Below are 22,343 nucleotides of genomic sequence, written 5' to 3' on the forward strand. Positions count from 1 at the left end.
AGTTGGCAATTTTACAACTTGAACTCTTGTCACCACAGGAAAATGCCACAGTAGTGACTATTCCTTATTTCAGAATCTCTCCTTCATCAACACAGTTTGTAAAAAAAAGTCCAATACCATAATCTTATCCTCATATGTAACAAGAATTTATCAGATGTCTCGCTATCTTTGAGAAAAAGAAAATAAAAGTCTGACTTAACTCTACCCCACTAAACTTCTGACACTTGTTAAAACATTAAATAATGTTTCTTACCCTCCACTACCATTTCCTAAGATATTCTTCTGAAAAGGGGCTGAGAGCTGCTGTGAGTGTATAGCATGAGCTATGTGATCACCAAAGGACTCCATTGCATTTAGTTCCTTCTTAGGAGGCACTTAGGAAACAAGGCATCAGAAGGTACTTCACCTGTTTGTCCAGGATTCATCATATATATTAACAGAATCTAGCTAAGTCAGTGAAAAAAATTTAAGTAACATACTTGATTATGGATACTAGGATTCTGCTCCTTAAAGCAGTATCCCATGAGTTTCTCAAGGGTCACCAAAAGGCAATAAAAAGAAAAATGGAGTGTTAAGTTCTTCAGGTGGTCGAAAGTTTCTCTATGAGAATAAGGTACCATTCTTTTTTCTAAAATCTAAAGAATGGTTGAACCTTTTTAGGTCATGTTTCTGGTAAGCTTTTACTTTCTGCACAGCAATTTAAATTACAAGTACATTTTGTGGTAAAATTTTAATCTACTAAAATATAAATGTGCACAAAAGAAAAACAATTAAGCTTCATCTGCAAAATATATTAAAGCTGCCAATATAAAGTGCATACATGAAAAATTAAGCCTGTAAAAATATATAATGAAAGACATCTGGCACAAACGTCAGCCTTCACATGCTTGTTTTGTCAGCTGTCAAATCATGGTAATATACGATGGTAAAAGGCACACTGACAGCAACATTCCTGGTATTTTAAAGAACAATCATAAAATGCATGCATCTGCATTGCTACCAAAGTAATTGAACAGGGCTGGTGGTCCATAGAAAAATATTCATACTTAATGCTTCTGAATCTCAAATGAAACTCTGTCCCAAATTATTTCTTTTCCACACAAGGTTTTTTGAAAGAGTTACCTGGAGTTATTGCATGAGTTATTACTCATGCAAGCCTTTACAGCTATTGTAGGTAAATACTGTTCCTAAGCAGCAAATGACATGGGGTCAAGGAATGCTTGCTATTCATTATACACTTACCTTTGTCAATAAGAAAAGTATTTTAAAAACATATGCAAGAGGGAGGGAAAAAAAAGCCTCACAATAATTGCCTGCTTGATTCCTTCTCAAAGAGTTAATTATTTTGGTATATCTTGTTGATTTTTAAAAAATAATGCTTTTCCTCTACAATAAACAAGAGTTCCAGTTATTACTCTTTGCACTTGAACACATGAAACACTAAAACCTCAGGATGTGGTCCCATTACCATCTTCTTATAGTCCATACAGACTAGCAAGAAGTTGGAAGGAAAATGAAAATATACTGATATAGGTTTTGAACTTAATTTGTTTCTTCATAAAATAATGATTGAAAGCAATCATTGGTACCATGGGAAAAGAAAGAAAGTTGTCCAAGACTATGCTACCTATCTGAAAATTTTATATATCATTATAGTCATCATCTCCTGGAAACCAAAGAAGCAGTATTAATAAGAGTTAGTCATAAAGACTCCAACTTAGCTTCCTGTTAAATATATAATCATGTTGCAACACAAACACGTTACTTTTAAATAACCATTCCTTAAAAAGTATGCCTGATTTTTTTTCTGCTGTAGTCAGGAAGCTAAATCAGGTCTGCATTTATTCACATACCAGGCACACTGTGACATTTTATTTAAATACTGAGGAAGGTGAATGAAGAAAGTTTTCACTAGAAATTAAGTTTATTTAGTTCAGTTGTTGGGATCCTTTTAATCTGCAAAGTTAATTTCTGCCTTGATGTTATGAAGCAGGAAAGTTTTATTCTCTCTGAAACTGACTTTCAAGACAGAAGGGAAGAGAGGTGAGACTTAAGGGATAAAACTACAACTCTTGGCTTTCAAAGACACTGCATCAGGCAGTGGGACTCACTGGACTTGGTGAATCCCACTGGAAGCTGCAAAGTGATGGGCTTTCCTAAGGAAAGCCTCATTAGAAAAACTTTATTAGGTATCATTTGATAAGGTAAGTTGAAGCAAAGTCTTCCAACCACTGAAATTCAGAAATAATGAAGCCTAGGTTAAAACTGGCTGAAGTACAGCTGACCTCACCAAGAGTATCAGACCTGACCAAGGGCATCTTCTACCACAGAGAAGTGATGTACACAAAACTGGCCACTAACACCTCGAGTTTGTGACACTTGCCTCTACCATGCTACCATTCAAAGAACTTTTCCCCTCTGTCATGTTACTGAGTAACATTTAGTATAGACTAACTGCATAAATCTCACTGCTTTCACTCATCCAAACAGCAACTAAGCACTTATAAAAAGTTCTCACAGTGGGGTAAGTCTACAATCCCTTGTGGCAAAAGAGAAATATATACATATACCTCGCTCTTTTCAGTAAGTTTTTGTTATCATCAAGGCTATTAAAATGAAGTTTTCCACATGAACAGTAGCTCAGTGAAATATTACTGCCACTTCAAATGCTTTCTGTATAATATCAAATACTACCAAGATATTTAATCAGATTGATTATCTGAGGCTGAAACAAACAACTTGCACCACTGACAGTCAAAATCATTATGTCAGATGTGGGGAAGGACAAATGAAGGCCTGTAGTGATCCACTGCCAGAGAACACTATGCATTTTCTTTCTGCCTCTACCTTGAAAATCGAGAGATTGAGGAAAAAGAATGTTAAGACATTATGGCTAATTCATAGATGAAAAATGAGACTACCACCGTCAGTAGTAATTTTACTTTTTTACAATGAAAGTATTTATAATTTGCATATTTAGCCTGAATTTCTCAGCGTATGGACTTTTTCACTCTTTTCTATAAAGAAACGGAGTTGTAAATTTTTAATACCCATATACATTTCAGAAGTTTATTATTGTACCTTCTTTTTCCTACAGATTTTGAAGCACATAAGACAGTGTCTTCCTATAACTTATCTTCTGATTTTTCATACTAAAAGTCTTAAATCTCATGATCGCCCTGCTGCATGAAAAGGTGTTGCAATCCCAGCTGACAAGCAGAGAGTAAGGAGCATGGAAATTTAGCTTGACAAACATGCACTTGACTGACTTTGTGCCTTCAGCCATCCATAATTTTACTCTCCCATAATGATTTTCTGATGCCACATGAGGGCTGTCAATAGGTAAGGTCCTTCTTTCACTAACAGGCTGACAGTCATACACCTGATGATGTTATTTCTTACACCTTGTAGAAGCACAGTTCCTTTGGGGCAGTGGAAGAAAAGGGCAAACACACACACATTATCCCACAAACGCACATAAACATGTTTTATCTCAGTCACGATCACATGGGTTTCACTTCCTTCAGAAACCAGACTAAAAAGGACAAAGGTAGGGAAGATACATAAACACACAACTACCAGATTCATTTATTCTCACACCTTTTTATCTCTCTCCTGCTCACTTCCTCAGAAATTTTTGGTAAACCTTCGCCGTTACATTGTACCGATCATCAAAGAGAAGCTCGGGAAACATTCTGGCATCCATGTAATTCTTGTAAAAACACTAGGAAGTATAATCCTCTCAAAACAAGGATCCTAGGGAACTAGGGAAGCAGTATTTTGGCTTTTTACCAACTATTTCACAGCAAAGGTAATTAGTAAGTTACATACCATTGGAAGCAATACCAGCACAAATCCAGCTTCCCTCACTGCTTGCTCTCTCTTCTAATGATGCCAAGATCGTGACAGGCTTACTTAACATGGCTATTGTTTCTAGTTTCAAACCCTTATACTTAATTAACTTTCAGCACTAGATGATCTGTCTCAAATAGCCAAACAAACCAAAAATACTCCAACTCCATTACCTCACCTTTTTTCCCCCCTCGCTATAGCAACAATGCAGCAGAAACACTTCAGAAGGATTTAGCTTGTGTTGAATGGCTAGGATTTGGTAAGTGCACACGATAAGCTACTTTTGAAATAAATTACACTGCACAACATATGCTTCAGTAACAGTAACCATCCAGATTCTGGTCAGTCTTTTCATATCAAGAGAACACTATGTATCAGGAGCAAAAGTCTGTGACAGAAGTCATCTGAAAAAACAGCAAGATGAGTAGAAAGTTGCATTTCATGCATATTCAGTAGTCTTCCATCACCTGACAAACTGGAAGAGTTGTGCCTCTGTCTCTTGCACAAAAAGCTATTGCCTTTTGGGATCAAAAAGTATCAGACACTTGCAAACGCTTTAAAAGTTTTACATAATACATAATCACACATGCCTGTACACACACATACATCCCCATCCTAAAGGAATTCTGCGATTTCCATTCAAATGCTGAAAAGACTCAGAAGAGCTGAAAAGATTGAGACAGTGATCAGCATCTCAATACTCCTTTCAAGAACCAACAGGAAATGATAACTAATGAAAAATTCCAAATATTATTAATATAGGAAAATATGTCCAGCTTTGACAACCAATGCAGTCATGGAATAAACACTTCCATCTTCAGTAGCTGCTAAAACAAACACTCTTTTACAGGCTTTGACAGAGAACAGAATTCATTTCCCCTTTACAGCTGCAGTGTTTCAAAGTCAGTTAAACATCAATGTGACAGCCTTACTTGCAAGAGCTCAGACATTTACTATATTATCTTAGCTGGACATGAGCAGAAAGCAGAGACTGTGAAGGCACAGAAGGCACAGAAGGCAGGGGGAAGGGAGGGAAATCAAGATTGTTTTTCTTAAACACCTTATGAAGTGTTCATCTTAGTTTTTGCCAGAGAGTTATTTTTCTTGTTCATTTATTCTGCATTTAAAGACCCAGCTAATACAAACACAGCACAGATCTGGAAGGCAAAAAGTTCACTAGGATGGAGTTTGTTTGCACAGTTACCACTGAGCTACCAACTTCTCACTCTGTGAAAGTGTGCTTCTACAAAAGAAGCCCAGTTGATTGAGCTATTATCAATGCCTACAAATTAAACTATCTTATTTGCTGCAAGTCATCACCCTACTGATTTTCTCATTAATATCTAGAAGACACACAGTTTAGTCTCTTACCCTAATTTCTGCCATTGACTTTCCTGTACAACCCCTACCTCACAAGACCATTGTGAATCTTAATATATATTAATTTCACGCAGAGCAACAAGCATGTTAAGTACTTAATAGTAAGCAGTTAGGAATATTGGCCAGATGTCAAACCAACCCTAACAATGGCACAGGCCACTAAATTGAGGATCATGAACAAAGATTAGACACTAAATAACTGTAGTAGCCATTTGCAAATTGAGGTTCTGTGGAAACCTGGCTGCTCACATGATTATGGTCCTGTCTACTTCCAGGTGTTCAATTACATTAAACGAAATTAAAAATACATCAATACATGTTCTTACTACTGTTTTCACATGAAAGCAGTTGTTGCCATTGGGGGAAATGATGTGATCAGAAAGAGAAAATGTCTTATGAATTACCTACACAAATGGTTTGCTGAGTGACTAGTCCTTTCATGACAAATGATACCTACAATACTGAAAAAGTTTTCCATTTGGATTGTGAACATATTTATCACTTCTCTGTGCATGCTATAAACAAGCTTGAAAAAAAAAGAAAAATCTGCATTCCTTCTTTTATTCTTAGTGGTGTTTTGTACATAAATACTGAAGAAAAGGCATGTCTGAAATACAGCTTAAACTACAGATCTACTGTTAAAAAATAAAATGGAGAGAAAACATTAGCTAGCAAAACCAAAACACTGTCACATGAAACACTCTGTGTAAATTATGTTATTACATAGTATTCTTTTTTTCTTCTTTGAGTCAAGTTGGGATTTTAGAGAAAGCCTGAGGATTTGGGGCCATATCATTTGGCAAAACATGTAACTTTATATTCAGGAAATCTCCAATTCTCAGCTAATCAGAGTTTGAGGCACCTTTCACCTTCTGAAGGGTAACTTCACAGTTTAGGGGAAGACAAATCAAGACGGACTTCATCTGTCAATAATAAAATCACTCTTCTTCACTCTTCATCTGAGGATTTCTATTTCGCAGTAATACTTTTAAGTTTCTGTCTGGCCATTGACTGACTCCCCATACTCCCCTAAAACATTTTGGTTAATATTTCCCCCTTAGGAAAAACAAGAGAAGAAAATAAAACACTTCCTAACAAAAGCTTTTTTATCTCTGCTTCTCTAAGACACCCTCTTCCCCAAAAGCCCAAGTGAGTGACCTCCAAGGAATACTGCTCAAGCCAGACTCAGAAGAGCTGGCCTGTAACTCTGCCTACCACAGAGAGATGGTGTGTTTTGATTTAACCAATTGCTTTTTAAATCTTAGATTTTGGAGGGTTGCAGAGGTTTTCCGGTGCTGTGCTGCTGCACTCTCCTTACTCCAGCACCACTATTTTTAGTAACCAGCAAATGGGTGGCTGTAGGACCTCTCCTATCACCAGAAAACCATCCAGCTTGAAGCAGACAAGCAGCCCAGCTCGTGCATGCTAGCAATTCTTCTGATAGAGGTTTGCAAGCCCAGCCCTGCCTGCTTCTGCTGCAACTAGCACTTCATCACATCCATTTTAATGTAGTAGACAGGTCTTTTTTTTTTCCTTTTGTAAACAAATCTTTGATTGAAATACTGTAAAATAAAGGTGCATCCTTCCTCTATTTATAAACCTTATTGCACTATGTTAGTTACACATGTGTCAGCTCTTAGCACAAAAAGATTTTCATAACCTAAAAAAATTCCTTTCCTCTACATGTGTATAAAATTGATGATTATGCTGTTTTTTTACCTAGTATTTCCTCGCAAAATTGTAAATCTTCAGACTTGGTCAAGACTTTGATTTCCATATCAATTGCCAACTTCAGAAACATGATACAAGACATTAAAATGCAACTTAAAATCGATTTCAAATTGATACATATCAAACTACACCATAATAAATATAGTTGCATTAATTTTAAAAGAGAAGAAAAAATTCCCAGAAGCAACAGTAAGTAAATTCTGTTAAATATGCAATTCAAACTATGTATAGACCCAGTTACTCAAATCACAAATCTTAAGTGAAATACAGGCACGTGGTGTGTGGCAGATTGGCAATGGAAAGTTCTGTAGGACAGGCTACACTCAGAACAGTGCTGGATCTGAGCCCACGACTCATTTCAAAACTGATGTCAAAAAGCCTTGTGAATTTTCTCAGTATAAGCAATGCACACTGCACAGCTTGTCTTCATTCAATACTCCTCATCATTTAAAATGATGCATTATGCTAAGCTTTTCATTGTCTTAATTTATATCCCATGACATCACAAACTATACATGTTTTTTAAAAATTCAATTTAACTCATAAGACAGAGAAATAAGCAATCTGTGAGATATGACTAGTTTTGTTATATGACTTTTAAAGGGGAAGTGTGGCTGAAAAAAATGTAACAGAAACATGCAACAAATTTCTAATATAAAACAGTGAAAAGTAAAATGCTAGAGCAAATTAATTTTCAGCTGAAATCCCCCTGCTTTTACTCCCCCAAATTTAAGTTACTAAATAACTGCCAAATACTCCCTTCATGTATGACACAGCATAAAACAGTTGAGTACTTGTATTTCAGTAATTTGCAAATTAATTTTAAATGTTTTGGCAGGATAAACTTTACATGCATAAACTTGCAAAATATACAAGCTGCTTCTTTATCTACTTATAAAAAGCAGAACTCCCTTCAGTTCCAGTCACATGAATTTAATTTCATAACCAATTTTATTACGAAAAAAATACAGATTGTTCCTGTTGGGGCACAAACATTTATGCAAATAGAAGAAACACAAAATAAAAACTTCTCCACTTCTCCATGTGTAAATAACACTGAAGAAAAAACAAATAGTAAAGCCTAACCCCAACTACTCCCCAGTAAAAGAAGACATTTCCCCCTTACCCCTCAATTATATTAATATCCAGTTAGAACGCTGATGGTCAATAAAAAACCAACAAAAAAACAAAGAAAAAAAAAAACCTCAAAAAACCTCCCCTAAAAATCCCCAAACCCAACATAATCAAAAGGAAAACAAAACAAACAAACAAAAAAACTCCAAATCATCACCCTACAATTTCAACCTTAAGTTAGATCTTAAAAATAAGCCTCATTCATACAAGGCCTTAGTCATCAGGTCAAAATCCTAATTTAAAACAACAAATTTTCCCTTTTGGTTCCATTATAAGGTGATAGCTAGCACCTCTAGTAATTTAAAGACATCCCATTTTCCTTGAGGTTAACCAGACAGCAAATCAAATAATCCCACAGAGGATTCAGAGCAGGCTTGACCCATTACTGAAGTGTTAAATTAGAATTTCAAAGAGTAACTCCATAGTCACCCTTCGCAGGGATAATTTTTAATTCTTCTCCTGTGAAATGTGAAGTTAAGTCAATACTTGGTGTTTTATCTCATAACAAAAGCAGACAAAAATACTGCTAACTCAAAATAATCTAGGTTGATTCTTGTTTAATAAAATAGCAAAAGGCCACTGCTTCAATGTTTAAATAGGCAAGTTCTCTCTAGCATTTTTTTACAATTTCAGTATTAATTCACATTGGTAGAGAGAAGCAGGCATTTTATTTACATTTTATGAAATTAAATATATAAATATACTTGTTTTCTCAACACAATCCACAAATGCCAATGAATCTGAATTTTGCATATGGAGAAAATAATGAGGACTGGCCCCATTTTACAGCTAAGTAAATGAGGAACTTAAGCTCAAGTGATTTGTTTACTGCACTTCTGGCAAACTTGGCACTGAAGAATAAGCTCCTGGCTCTCTAGCACAAGGTCTAGCTCTCTCCCTGTTGTTACCTATGAAAGTTCATTCTCATGGGTATAATCATAGGGAAATTTCAATCACATCCAGGGGCAAATATTCCAAGTTCCCAAATTCTAACAAATGCCCCTGCCACCTTCTGTAAACTATTGGTTGAATAAAAAACAAACAAAAAAAAAGCTAAGGCAACGATACGTTCAATTTTTGTAGCTGACCCTAAGTTAGCCTAAATAACTAATTTCTGTGCCTCTTCAACACAACAGCAAAAGTTTAGCACAGAAAGAGCCACAGAATCTGTCACTGGCATGGCCTTAGAAGTGGTTGGTATCATCTGGTGTCCTAAACAAATCAACAAGACAGAACTAAAAACTGATACTGCAACCTGTTCAAATTACAGCATAGAAAAAAATCACACACAAAAGCACCACACATTTTTAATTATTAAAATATGCAATAAAAATTCTCATGTTGTTGCAGATATGCACCCTCACAGAAAACCATGTTACATTAATTTATTCTCCTCCTCAAGACATAGGTCTGTGTAAAAAAACACCAGTTCCCTTTTACTGACTTCCTTCTCTGCCGGTGGTAAGCAAAATCAGTTAAAGACCAATAAAACACAATGTTGTCTTTACATTCAGCTAATGCAAGTGAAATATTAGAAGAAGCAAGTTTGACCCAATATTGGAGTTTACATTTTCATCTTTCCTGTACTGCCAGTTAGCTCAAACTTTCTTCAAGAAACCTTATTTCCCTTCTCAGAATCTTGTCTCTCAAAAAAGTCCCTACTCCCCCGAGGAAATTCTAAGGGCAGGTTCACGGTCATCCTTTCTCAGCTTCCGCAATACAACTTGAGTAAAAATTATTTATACAAGTGTAACAGAACTGAGTACAGCTCATTTACCACTATGCTTATACAGCAATATTTCCACAAAATCAGAACAGTAAGAACAGTCTCCAAATCATGTCAACAGCAAGAAAAGTTACAGCATATGACCCGGCCCACCATAACACAAAGTACTCCCTTAGCGGGTTTAAATTTTTAAGAGTTCGATTCTACCATTGCCAGACACTTTAGATATAGTTCACATTTTTACTTCTCAATTGCTGTGAGCTATCTAAATAGGTCTCATTTTGATCTTTTCAGTTTTTCAAAAATTCACCAGTTTTACATGAGAAAATACCTCACACTGACCTTAGTAATAGATTTGTAAAGAAAAGATGGCATATGCAGTGGCAACCACGTGAAACTTTAATTATATTACATCTTTGTAGTCAAATGCACCCATTTAATTATGGACAATGATACATCTGATACAAGGAACAGAACTGTGCCTATAATGAATTTTTTATTTCAGTCACTGAACAGGAAAAACACATATTTTAAAACTGTTACAAGTTGTGCAAATAGTCAATTCACCAGGAAAAAAATGCCCTTGTTTCGGATAGCTTACTTCATGTCGAAGTAGGGTAAGCTATTCAAAGCATTAAGAACATCCACAAGGGGATGTAATTGCTAAATATATCTGTGAATGTATACCTTAGCTTCCTTTGCAGTACCTTGTCTGAGAAGAAAACCTTATGGGTAGCAGATAAATAAATTACATCTATAAAAGTAGGCAAGAGAAGAAACTACTGTCCTTTACTGTAGGACACACGAAACAGGATGTTCACCTCCCATGTAGAAAATCTGTTCTCTGACGAAGTATTTACACACCAATAAAAAAGCAGAGCTATTCCAGAGGCAGCCAAGCTCTGCTCAGAAACACTGAGTAGCCCAGAGACAGCAGCCATCTCCTAAGAGGCAGGAGACCCAAAAGCAAACCTCTGCTCTGAATGAGGAACAGAGTGATGCCCTCCTCCATCTTGCAGTGCACCCACATCCCAGGGTTCAGAAGGCAGAGTCATGATGCTATCCACCCTCCAGCCTCTCCCTGCTTCAGCACAGATGGGTGTATCCCCAGTGCCCAGGCCTGCTAGTGCTTTTGCAGGCTCAGCCCCTGCAGCCATCCTGGGTGAAGCGGGTGACACACTCAGCCACAGCTGTAAAACACTGGCAACATGCCTGTCCCAGCCTGGCACAACGGGGAGAGGCAGGGCCACCCTGGGCCCAGCAGCAGCCACGGAGTGAGACCAGAGGCTGGGAAGCAGGGAGCCATCTCACCCATAGCTGTCCCTTTACCCAGGTCACAGGCTGTGTCACTGAGATGGTGGCCCTGTAAGAGCCTTCTTCTTACACCCTGCAGTAGCTCCCACTCAGAGCTGCACCCGTAGCCCGGCAGGTGGCTTCCCCATGGCTTCCTGACTGTTGAGTCTTGCTGTGACTCTAGCCTTGAAATCCAAAACTTTTTATTTCAGAATTTCCTAAGTTAGCCAGTACAGCATTTCTGATTAGCAGGGACTTTTTACCCCTTCCCCAATGAAGCTACTTATGAAATTCCAGCCAACTCATTAACAGCTTTAAGCCACCCAAAAATAAATTTTCAGTAAGCAATTCCCCCTCAAAATACACACAAGTAAGTCTAACTCTCTAGAAAGAGTCTCACAACCATGGATCAAGTTGTCCTGACACAAAACATGGGACTATCCCAAAGCGTTACAAGATTGTATCAGAAGACCACAAAACATTTTTCCTGGAAGCTGGGGGCGGAAGGAAACAGCTCAGAAACTGAATGATGAAGCAAATAAGAGGACAAGTAAGTGAGAGGCAACTTTGATAACTACTGTTACTGGAATCAAGTTCAGCAGCAGCAGGTTGTTACTGTTTTTTTTTCCTAAGTGCCCACAGTACCTAAAACAGGACCAGAGCACCGTATGCATGCCCATATTCAAAAATAAATACATACCATAGTGAAACACATGTGCTATATACAAAGCATATTTGGCACTAACCAAAGCTGAAAATTATTAAGGTAAATCTATTTAACAATTGTGGCACATAGCCTGTGATCTATAGCAGTGGTGGTACATGGTTGGGGTGTGACAGTGGTGGAATAGCAGGTGATATCTCATATAAGATGGCCTGGTTTGAGATAATTTGAGTTTGGGGTTTTTTTTGCTTCCATAGATTTGTACTGAGAATGTTTTAAGTGCAGTAGCAATAGTGTTATTATACAATTTGACTCGCTGGTATTGGTTCCTCAAATATTTCAATGTTGATGTAGTGGGTTGACCGTGACCGGATGCCAGACACCCACCAAAGACTTCTCTCTCACTCCTTGCTGCAGATGGACAGAGGAAACAAAGTATAACAACGAGTTCATGACTTGAGATAAGGACTGGGAAGGATCACTCACCAAACACCATCATGGGCAAAACAGGTTAGAATCAAAGATATTAACGGAATTTATTGCAAACAAAATCAGAGAAGGATAATGAGAAACAAAACCTTAAAAACACCTTCCCCTCATCCCTCCTTCCTTCCCAGCTCTGCCTTCTCCTCCATCAGTGCAGGAAGAGAGGGAATGAGGGTTATGGTCAGGTCATCACCCATTGTCTCTTGCCACTTCTTAGGAAGAGGAGTCCTTTCCCTGCTCCAACATGGGGTCCCTCCCATGGGAGACAGTTCTCCATGAACTTCTCTAAAAGTGAGTTCATCTCAGGACTCTACAGCTCTCTATGAACTGCTGCAATCTGAGTCCATCCCATGGGCAACAGTGGTCCCCAAACTGCTGCAGTGTGACTCTTCCATGGGTACAGTTCTTCAAGGACATGCTGGTCCCCTGTGGGTCCTCCACAGGGTCACAAGTCCTACCAAAAACCTGCTCTAGTATGGACTCCTCTCTCCATAGGTCTGCACGTCACTGCCAGGATCCTGCTCCAGCATGCGCCGCCCACAGGGTCACAGCCTCCTCTCAGGCATCCACGTGCCCCAGTGTGGGGCTCCTCAATGGGCTGCAGTCAGATCTCTGCATCCCTGTGGATCCCCATGTGCTGCAGGGGCAGAGCTGCTTCACCATGGCCATCACCATGGGCTGCAGAGGAATCCCAGCTCTGGTGCCTGGAGCACCTCCTGGCCTCCTTCTGCACTGACCTTGGTGTCTGCACACTTGTTTCTCTCACATATTCCCACCCTGCTCTTCTCTGCCCAGTTACAACTGCACAAGGACTTTTTTTCTTCTTCTTAAATGTTACCTCAGAGGCGTTACCACCATTCCTAATTGGTCCAGCCCCGCCCAGTAGCAGGTCCATCTTTGGAACTGCCAGGGATTGGCTCTACTGGACAAGGAGGAAGCTTCTGGCAGTTTCTCAAAGAATCTACGTGTTACCAAAGCTTGGCCATGCAAACCCAACACAGCTGATCAAGAGCCTAGAACCTGGATATTGACAAAAGAGTAAGCTCATGAGGAAGGAAAGACTAAAATCACAATCAGGGACAAGGAATATTTTAAACATTAGTAGTCATGCATCAAGCTCCATGTACCATCAGTTGCAGATAAACCCTATTCCACCACAGGATATATTCTGCAAGTTACACACTGTAACTCAAGACAGAAAAAGTTTTACATGAGTCTGTTCAGCAGGACTAAGCAATAAAAACACAGTTAACCAGGATCTGTGAAGAGAAGCCAAGCAAAAAACCACAACTGAAAACTGAAAGGCCATAAAAATTAACCCAAGTGAAATTTCATGTGTGTTGGCCACCTACTTTTAAAGAAATGTTGATGGTTTTATCCCATTTTAAAATACTCAAACTGTGTCACCACACAGTAGTTTGAAGCTCACAACCAGAAGAAAGAAATGTAGGGGATATCTCACTCTCTTAAAGCAGTAAAAGAAGTACCTTTAGAATGAAGGACAAAGGAATCCAAGGCAAAAAGGGATCTTCAATTCTATGTGTTACTCATAAAGATAATGTTTTAAAGTTTAAGTGAGAACATTCAAATATAAGCTAAGAAAAACATGCTGAAAAAAACATGAATAGAAACATTTTAATTCCTCCTGACACTACTACAGCTTCCCTCAAGGAAAAGTCAAATTGCAATACAACTATAAAACTAATTCTTTTCTCAGTTCTAATTTTAAATATTCCTAGTTTGCCTATTGTTGTCATTTTGAAAGATAGGAAGTTTGGTGTATAGAGACCGCTGTAGTTTATTGATTTGGGATTACTGAAGGAAGAAAAGCACCGATAATGAAAAAAAGGCAAGAATCTGGACCAGAAAAACAGATGTTGGAATAGGAGAACAGAGCATATTCTTCATTTATCATGGCCACAGTTGCAAATAGAGTTTTAGCAACACATTTACACATTGGCAAATACTGTGTACAGAAGTGTGTCAGTACACTTTTTTGGTTGTGGTGAGATGCTTAGAGGAGGTTTCTGTAACATATTTGAATAGTTAGAGCCCTGTACAATGATACTGTAATACTCACCAATATTTCTAAATCATTTTCATAACATTGAGCTTCTGCTACTGATCTAGGACCTGTCATCTGAATTTTTCAACATCCAAAGTCTGTTTTAAAAAGAAAATCTGTAATTTCTTGCTAGTTCAGTTAATATAAAAGCAAATTAATCACAGAGAAACACATTGTACAACATTTTTTATTACAATCATCTACAAATTTCCTTACCATTACAGGAGATAAGTCTTCTGAGCCTAACATCCCCACACTTGGTATTAGAAAAATGCACCCACTTGAACATACACAAATATCCATGAACCTCAAAGTATTGTACTATAATGCTGTCAAATAAACAGACTACTGGAATTCAATTTCTAGAAAGCCAAGGCAAAATCTACTGGCCTTCATCTAAAATACCAGTGTCATTTTCAAGCCCTGTATTTAATTAATACTATTTACTGTCAAGAGCCAAGCTGTGCAAATATTTCACTCTTCCCAATTCAGGGACTAAAGGCAGGCCCAGAGGAAAATCTGCCCAAGTAAATGCATCTCATCTTCTTTGATGATGCAAGTGCTCAGTTGTCCTGTTCTTGACCCCTCTAGAATTCTGAGGCTCCAATACTGGTGATACAATGTCATCAATCTATATATAAAATATACATCGATTTTCCACAGATGATAATGACAGCTATTTCTTCTGCTAATGCTAATACAGTATAACTTTGTCCATATAAAAAGGTTCCTATCAAGGTAAGAAATGAAAAATCTTAGCAAAGTCCATTACAAAGTCAAAACCAATATTTAAGAAGTGAATAAAATCAAGTTAGCAATCCCATTTCCTAAGTATTTTTTATTTATCTCACTGAAACTGCAATGTTCAAAATAATCTTCCAGGATATAACTACATACAAAAGGCAAGCTTCAATCAATTGAATGAGCATTTTCAACAGTCCTGGATATATATTAAGTTTGGTTCCATCAATGCAGTAAAAAGTTCACTGACAGAGCACTCCATTTAAATCTGTTTACAGTAGTTAATGAGTTTTATATACATAAGAATAGTTCAATCCAGCTTTACAATGAACTTGAACATTGTGGCCTCAAAACTATGAAAATACTTTAAAAGTACTTTCACTACTAACAAATCTAGTTCTGCTAGATGCAAGCATAAGATTTCTCACTGCAGTACTCCAGATTTTCATAAAAATTAAAGGAAAGAAACGCAATACACTACATTTGCGTAAATTTCAACTTTTCCACAAAATAATGTTTTTCATAAACTCCCAGTTCCAATTTTAGGAGAAAAAAGCTTTTAGGGTGCAATTGTATAAATCTCAATAGATGCTCATTTCCCAATACTTCAGTTCTCATCGTACCACCCACACAGAACTTCACTCTCAGATTAGGAGTATCATTTCAACGCTGATTACATTAAATTCACCATAATCAAGCATCCACTTTTACAAGCATCTTCATAGGCAATTCATGTTAACTAATGTCACTACTGAACAGCAGTGACTGAACACAGAATAATCTTATCGCATTTCATGCAAAACACGACTCCATGGTTTTGAGGTCTAGCAATGAAAACACATTCCCTTTATTTATCACAAACCAATTCAACGTAGATTAAGTATCCCTCACAGAAAAGACCAGATTCATTAAAGATTACACATACCTATGTTTTATTTCAGCTATTTCAGAAACGCAGTTTCTATGGGAATTAGGGTGCTCTGAACAGACTCCACAGTTCTAGGAAAGCACCATTCCAGTCCTGCTCTGCAAGCTCACAGAAGTGAACTCTGCCTTATTCAGATCTGATACTTGGAATCTACTGTAAGTTCCTCATTTGCATCCTTAAATTGATACCCAAGGCTCTTAAAATTTGTTTCAATATAAGGTAGTTTTATTTTCAGTACTGCACTTTATTTTCTGACAGCATTCCCTTTCCATGAACATGTATTAGGAGAACACAGTCAAAAATAAGACATTTGTCAGAATTTTCTGTATCTACTACAGTTGTAAACAACAAGCACTATAACTCAGAATAAATAGACACAGAAATATTTTCTATCACACTTGACACTAACTACAACACAAACGACAATGAAATCACTACAAAGTTAGATGGAAACAGACTCTCCAGATCAAGAGTGACAGAAAACTGACATTTCTCTAATCTATGTTCTTTTTGCTGAGAAATATTCCTTACAAAGCAAACCACTTCACAAAAAAAGGCGAAAGAGATTAAAAAAAATGTTTTCTGTCTGGTAACTTTTAGACTGGAAATTACAACAGATTTTTTATCTGTATGGGTTTTTTGCAAGTCTAAACTTATTATCATTCTAATTGCATCCCTTTTTTGTTAGCACACAGCAGCTTGCTTCCCATTACCTCAACTAACATGAAAAATAGACCAAATAAGCTTTAACTAGTAGCTTCATTTCCCAAAAAACTTGATACAGTGGTAGACAAGCTGAATGTGCACAATTTCAGCCAGAGTCGTGGTACAGTCTCACAACATAGTCAAAACCAACATCTATAATTCCACAAACAACACTAGTCAAAAGTCAAGGCCAGGATTTCTTAAATGACACTCCAACTTATGTATCCTTCCAACACTAGTATAATTTCAGATGGGTATACTGGTTAAAATAAACAGCTACAGCTCTTTGATCCTGCAACAGAGAAGGTGAATGTGCAAATACGTCAAATAATAGGACTGAAGCCTTGGACACTCAAAAATCAATGGAAAAATTTCCAAGGATTCAATGGAACCAAAGTTTCAAACTATTCCTTGGCTTATGGAACCTACTTTTGCTGAACTGTCTATAATAGGAACACAGAGATAACCACACACTTTAAAGCAAAAGGATATTTTGAGTGAAAACTACCTCTCTCTGCTTCATCCTTGCCTTGTAAATCCTTTCATGACACCCATTTTTTTACAGTGCTTTATTCCTCAGTGTCATCATCACAGACTTCATATACAAATTTTCATGTCATATTTGCTCTTATTAAAGGTTTTGAACTTCCTAAACACAGCAACTGTTGTTTTGGTCAGCATCTGTAAAATTACCAGACTACTTTCTATCATTGTACCAACCAAATCTAGAGTTTTGGTCAGAATGCAGCAACACTAAGGAAAAGACAGGGTTGTTTTTTTTCTCCACATATATTAATTAGGAAAAAACCAAGCAATTATATGGAAATTGTTTTTTATTTTAGTATTTCCCTAATGCATTTGTTTTTTAATCAAAAATTAAAATTAAGACAACTGAAAATAAACATATGATCAACTTGACAACAAAATTTCATGTTCTCTATAGAATCCTGTCAGTGACATTTTTCTCTTTATTACACACACCTAACTCATTCTGAATGCTATTCACTAGGAAAACAATATTTTAGAGTCTTTCATTTTTTAAATTTGCTTAAATGATTACAAAAGCAGATCGTTATTGAGAAAATCTGCACAAGTACATTATGATTATGCAGTCCAGATAAGTAATGTGAATAAATAATTATTAATATGGTGTAAGTAAATAAGTAGTAACATCTCTGTGGTTAAGTTAATATAAAACAAAAACAATTTATTAACCAGAATTATAAACTTCATTGAATAGAATAAACTCCAGAGTGTTTTACCTGGACTGAAAAAGGAAAAGAGAAAAAAGCACTAGAAAACTGCTTAACCTGTTTTCTCATTCACTGGTGCTAGAAAATTAGGAAAGTTTAAAGAAAAGCATTGTTAGTTTGCAAAAACTGCTGAACATAATTAACAAAAGAGGAAATGATACTTTATGTGGGCATACATAATTTTACCCATATTTGGATGCCATTTTATAAACAGTCATCCCCCAAACAACTAAAAACTCTTTCAGCAGGCTCATTTCCCACCTCTATATTTAGTGTACAAGCCTCAAAAATACATATTTCTGACCTTAATAAGTCACTCTACATGTTAAAAGACAACATTTATTCATGAGTACACTGAAAAGGTTCTCACATAAAATCTTAAATGCATATTTGTTGTAAAAGACTTATACTGAGTGAATATACTGATATATCAAACATACCTAAAATAAAACCACAGCATTTATATTCTACTTTCTTTCACTGCACTACCAAACTATTATTAGTCTGCATTTAAACAATCCGCAGGGGTCTCTTTTTCTAATTCTCAGTGGTATTATCCCTTCTTGAGAGCAGAGTTAAACAGGCACAGCACTGCCTGATGGAGCCATCAGACAGTAATTCTTGAGCAACAAGCAGTTTAAGTCATCAGTGTCATTATACCAATTTCAACCCTCAATTTAAGTAATTTATTAGTGCACAGAGTTGGATGGAAAAGCTTGTATTATTTCATATTCAACCTTTGCCATAAAGAGAGACCATAATCAGCACATCTGAAAAATGTCAATTCTTTAGTTACAGTATAAAATATCAAACAAACCTAATGAGAAAGGCTGAAGGGATCAACAGGTGACATTCTCTCTGAGCAGAAAGTTCCATTTCTGGTTGTGGCACCAAAGCAAGGACCCTCTGCTTCCACAACCAGTCTCACCATTATTTTCAGAGTTTCTAAAATGTAGTATTTCCATTCTGTGTACAACATCACATTACCTAAAATCAAGGTTTCTTCTGCTGTATCCACACACTCAATTTAAGACATTTCACATCAAACTCCCCAGTGAAGAAGATAAAAGTGCAACACAATCCAATTAAATGCAACAGGATATAGACAACTCACCAAGAGTCAGCGATGCAGACAATGATTTCTAGGGGCTGTGTATGCAGGGGGCCTCACTACTCAGATACATCTCAAGCATGCTAGGAACAAATTTGAGAGAAAAATATTAGTAGGGTATTTTTCTTTTTGGAGGTGGGCATAGAAAAACAAAACTATGATGTTTAGCACATTGCTGTTTTAAGCATAACACAGTAAGGGAAACACAAACTTTGCAGAGTATTATCTGCCTTTCCAGACATAACTACAACCCCCTTCCAGCTGCACAATCACTCCAGTCACACAACTTCCTTTCTACCTGCTGCCTACTGCAAATTCTCAGTGATAGCAGCTAAAATGTTTACATTAACTTACACACTACGCAGCCTCTATTTTCACTAAAGAATCTGTGAGAACTCTGAAAGTGCTTGGTTCCTTTTTTGGTTGACTGCTTGATTTGATAGCACTTTAGTTTCAAATCTCTGAAAAGGAGAAACTAGTGTTCTTTCAACCATTACTATAAGTTGCATGTACAGAAGCATGTTTCTTCTCTCAGCCTCCACTTAAAATACTCCTGACCCAAGCGACAAGCAAGACAGTCTCTTACTTGTATGGAATCCCATAAAGCAGTAAAAAGTTCCACAGAACAGAGGCCATACACTGCACAGAAAAACAATTTCTTCAAGGGAGGAGGAGTGTGCCACTGCCCACACAAATACTGTACCCAAATTTCTGTTTGTAGGTCAAATAGCACTTTATGTCAAACGTATCCAAGCAGACTACCAAAGAAGAGTTTTCTACTTTCCTATTCTGACAAACAAAAAGGCAGAACATAAAGCAAATGAGAACACAAATAAAACGAAAGATACATTACAAGAGTCATCAGAAAAAAAACCAACATACACTAATTATGCCTCAAGAGTAACAGAATTTAGAATCAACCTCTCTCTTTGTCATTTCTGCCATCTTACAGAAACCTTTTCCAAACAAACTCTGCATAAGTTCTTTCAGTCACAGACAGGATACCACAACAGTAACAGACTATTTAGGGGCACCACTAACAAAGAAGTATTCTTATATAAAATATACACAGAAGATAAGACTACATTATTTCCTCAGGAATGTCCAAAAAGCACACAAGCTCTGTGGATCACAAACTCAGGGCTCCGAGTGGGTGCTTGTTGACAGAAAAAATCATCTTGTCTTGGAATAAATTTTTAAGTAAACAACTAGCTCTTTTGGCAGTTCAGAGAGACACCACAGAGAAGTCACAGCCTCAGCAGCAGATGGGGGCTGCAGCCCCAGCCTGCAGTGGGAGACCTCCACCCCTGAGGAGCAGTAAACAGGAAACAGCCTGTGCAAACAGGAGCATTCCCCACTCATCTCCTGTCTTTTACCTGCTGTGCACCACTGAACGAGTACTCTACTATCATTTTGTTTCTTGACAACTAATGTGGCTGCTCACTTTTATTTTCCTGCTGTTTTTCCCTATTTTTGCATCCCACCTCCTGGTCTCTGTGGCCTCCAATACAGCCACTCAAGGAGTCAGTGCACAAGCCATGTGGCTCCTGACCATTACAGTAGTGTCCACAAGGCCCCACTGGAAATGACAAGCTTTGCTGATTTTTATTTGTTCTTTTCATAAAATGTTTAACCATAATATTGTCTGAAAACAAAGACCATGCATTACAGCTTCACAGTAGAAGCACTACCCTTCAAACACAAAAATGTGACTAACAAGCTCTTTCTTCCCAAAGAAACCTCATGAATTATAGAGCAACTAGCGACAGGTTCATGTACCTGAATAAATCTATTATCTAGTATATTTCTGATTAAGTTTCTCTAAATCAGACTGTCAGTGAAGAAAAGAAGTGATGAACGTGAAGTTATGGACAATGAAATTATCTGTCAGTCCTTTGCCTTCCCTTCTCAAGCCAAAGGAGGCTGAAGAAGAAGCCAGCCAACTACCACCTATGCAAATTTATACCAAATCCCACAGGAATCAGGAGCTTCTTGGGATGACCCCCAGAACACAAGGGGAACTACTCCTGCATGAAGCTGAGTCTCACAGTGGCATAGCTCTGTTACCAGTGGTGCACAGAGGCCCACATGAAGAGCAGGTCACCTCCAATACACACATTATCACCATTACCTACGATATAAAAATGGAATACCCCACACCCACACCTGCCATTTTCCATCATCATCTAATCATCCACCCCACAAAGAGTAAAAGAAAACTGTTTTAAAGGTCAAAAAACCTCAACTAAAACCAATTTATATGGAATAGAGTAACACACTGTCTTCTGACTTCAGAACACTTTACATCTTTATTTTCCATTTGTGCACAGTCACTTCTTTCCTTTCTGGTTTCTATTCTGGGTACTTAAGATGCATTTCCCTCCTTGGTCCATAAAAACTTACTTGCGAACAAAACACACAACATCAACACTACAAACTGCAGTTCAGCTCAAAGGGAGTGAGAACTGCCACTTTCAGACACTTGGAAGAGATCATCCACAGCATGCAAGCTCAGTGAGCGTGAACTTGGTGAGCTTAGTGAGGATTTTCTCATCTACATCCAGTTTTCAGGTTCCATCATTCCTAAACTAAGAAGAAAATGAGCCACAAATGATCTCACCATCATGCAGTCATCACTAGCTTCACACAGAACTGTAGCAAGAAAATATTTTGAGGCCTCATGAAAAATTCAGTATCTTTGTTTCAAAGTAACACTTTAAAAAATCCAGCAAAACAAGCAAAAGTATGTTTGCACTGCAAATGCCAACAAAAATTGGCAAGCAATTAAAATAAAAAACCTTTAAACTATGCTATTAGAGCTACATTTTATAGCCTGTAAAGTATCAACGAGTTAATTTTTTTTTTGCACCCAAGATAATGGCAACAATTCTTCTGGACTCATTTAAAGAAAATAATACATTTCTAGCTGTAAGTTTTAATTTTGGAAAAAATATAAAGATTTATACTGGAAGAAGAGCTTTTCTCCTTGAGAATATAATTGAAAACTGGAATTTATTTATTTATTTCTATACACTCAATATTCCTTCACAAAGAATCTATTTCAGAAAATGGATAGAAGAGGATGAAGACATTGTTCATGTATCTGGGGACCAAGGTACAAATCTGAGTGAGAATAGCAAGTGAAATTAGTCGGCAATAATCACATGTATTTCTCAGAATATGCAAGAAATTGGTCAGCAAGTCCTGACAATAATTGTGAAAGAGTAAAGAGAAAGGGTTGAAGAGCTACTTTGTGAACTCGAAGCATGGTGTA

The 22,343-nt window shown here is 37.2% G+C and overlaps 1 protein-coding gene across 2 annotated transcripts in view; it reads right to left on the bottom strand.

Moving 5' to 3' along the window:
* Positions 1 to 22,343, bottom strand: part of NCOA2 (nuclear receptor coactivator 2) — a 189,892-nt gene that overhangs the window by 161,002 nt on the left and 6,547 nt on the right. For both annotated transcript variants that reach the window (XM_033053141.2, XM_033053133.2), the window contains exon 2: positions 19,073 to 19,152. The gene's annotated coding sequence lies outside the window, so the exon portion shown is untranslated. The remainder of the gene's footprint in view (positions 1 to 19,072; positions 19,153 to 22,343) is intronic.

Source organism: Catharus ustulatus, chromosome 1 (genome assembly GCF_009819885.2).
Source record: "Catharus ustulatus isolate bCatUst1 chromosome 1, bCatUst1.pri.v2, whole genome shotgun sequence".
Taxonomy (NCBI): domain Eukaryota; kingdom Metazoa; phylum Chordata; class Aves; order Passeriformes; family Turdidae; genus Catharus; species Catharus ustulatus.